This window comes from Pteropus vampyrus, unplaced genomic scaffold (genome assembly GCF_000151845.1).
Source record: "Pteropus vampyrus isolate Shadow unplaced genomic scaffold, Pvam_2.0 Scaffold52, whole genome shotgun sequence".
Taxonomy (NCBI): Eukaryota; Metazoa; Chordata; class Mammalia; order Chiroptera; family Pteropodidae; genus Pteropus; species Pteropus vampyrus.
In genome coordinates, this window is record NW_011888833.1 from 3,061,561 (window position 1) to 3,064,133 (window position 2,573).

A 2,573-nucleotide genomic window follows, 5' to 3' on the forward strand; every position below is an offset into this window, starting at 1 on the left:
AGTGTATATGATATAGATAGGGCATACAGTTACAAACCTAATAACACGCATCAAAATATGTGAAGGAAAGGTTGATAGCACCACAGAAATAAATAGATGCCAGTCCAGATTCTTCCTGGGCTGTTTGAAATGCATCCTCTCAGTGATTAAAAAGAAACTCAGTAACAATATAGCAGAGCTGACAACTCAAAATCTTAAATCAGTAAACAGACAGAAAACACTGCATCCGATCATCTCATGACATTATTTTCCGAAATGTGCCGTTTACTGGGTCAGAAAGTAGATCTCGTCAAATTTCAAAGCAAATATGTGTGAAATTATGTAAAGCATGTCCTAGAATTGCATGTAATAAAGCTAGATATCAAAAACGATGACCCTAGAAAATCCTACGTGCTTGGGAGTTAAGAAACAGGCTTCTGAATAATTCATATATGCATATTGGAAAAAACATCTTGAACTGAATGTTAATTAAAAGACTGCCTTTCTCAACAAAGTAATTCAATTAAGTAGAACTGAAGGGCAAACTATAGCCCTTCGATGCGTATATTGGGAAAAAAAGAGGCTGAAAAATGATGAACTCTAAGATGCTATCTCATGAAGCAAGGCAAAGGCAAAATAAACCCCAAAGAGGCAAATAAACCCTAAGAAAGGCAAAATAAACCCCAAAGAGGCAAATAAACCCTAAGAAAGGCAAAATAAACCCCAAAGAGGGAGAAATAAAGAAACGATACAGTTTAGAGTGAAAAATCAAGGAAATTGAGAGCAAAAATCAAGGAAATTGAGAGCAAACATATAATAAAGACGATCAAAAAGTTGTTCTTTTTTTTTTGAAGACTAATAAAATTGACAAACCTTCAGTGTATCACAAACGACTTTTCCCCTAAAATTAGAAGAAACAGTCACATTTCTAGAACGAGATAATTGATCAGAAACGACTCAAGAAGAACTAAGAAATGACATTGCCCTGTAAACATGAAAGAAATCGAATCAGCAATCAAAAACCTTCCATGAAGAAAAGCTCAGACACAGATGGCTTCCCTCTTGAAATCTACCAGCTCTTAAACCGAGGACCCAAATGCCAATCGTATGCATGCTCCTCTGCAGAGCAGCAAAAAGACTTGGTGGCTCTTTTTACGAGGCAAATATAACCTTGATACGAAACTCTGATAATAGTTTGAGAAAACTGTAGACTAATTTCACTCATGAATATAAACACCAAACTTCTAAGCAAAATATGAACCAAATGATATAATCTGTAGTTAACCAATTAAGTGTGTGTGTGGGGGGGCGGGGAATGAACATCCAAATCAATATAGAGAGTCATTTGTAAAATTCAACATCTATTTATGATTTTTTAAAAAAATCTTATACTAGAAATTGAAAGGAACTTTATTAATTTGAAGGTTTTTTAAAAATATCATATGTACAGCAAATACCATATATAATAGTAGCAACCTATTAATATAGTAAGGCAAGAATAAAACATAAAAGTTATAAAGATTAGAAAAGAAGAAGAAATATAGCTGCCTATGATCCCATGATACGAATATATATATGTGTGTGAATAGGCATATGTGTGTGAAAAACATTTAACACAAAGGATACGGTTTTTTAAGAAGTTATTGAACATACCCCAAGCAAATCATAATAACAATAAATAAACTAGTGTAGCGATTTTGGTAACAAACTGTTTTAAGACCAAAATCGTAAAAACCAGAAGAAAAGGAAAGAATATTACAAATAAAAAGATAATCAACAATTGAGTTAGAGATTTTTAAATATTCTTTTTGCAACTGATAGAATGAGCAAATTGTAATGAAAGGTATGGAAGACTTGATTAGTGTGTCTAATAAGTCTGATCAATCAGATATCAGGGAAAGAATACACATTGCCTTCAACTACACTCAGAATCTTCTATGCAGACAAGGCCACATAGGAAGCCTCAGTGCATTGCAAAGAACCAGCATCATTCAGGCTGCCTTCTCTGACCTTGTATAAAATAAAATAAATCAATACCAAAGGATCAATTAACAAAATTCCATACGAGCGAAAACTAAAAATAAAACATAATGTGACTAAGTAATCTTTGGAATATAGAAGAAATAAAGGAAATTATTAAATATTTGAAACTGAATGCCACATGTCAAAATGTGTAAAACAAAGGTAAAGTGATGTTTAGAGGTAATATTAGTTTTAAATATATTCGTTACAAAACGACATAGTTAAGTGCTGATCCAACAAGCTTTAAAAAGAATAAGCGTAAACCCAAGCAAGTAAACCAACCAACAACAAAACAAACAAAAGAAAAACAAACAAACAAACAAAAAACACAAAGAGAATTATAGGAATAAATGAATTAGGGAATAACAGAAAAATAGGGAAGATGAATAAAACCAAATAACTGGTTTTTGAAAAGACTCCTATTATAGACAGGTCGGTAGTAAAACTAAACAAGAAAAAAAAGAGAGAGGGGATTCAAATAAATGAAAATATAAAATAAAGATAGAAGTTGAAACAGACACATTTCTATAAAAATTTTAAAGGCTTAAGTTGACACAGGAAGTAGAAAATCT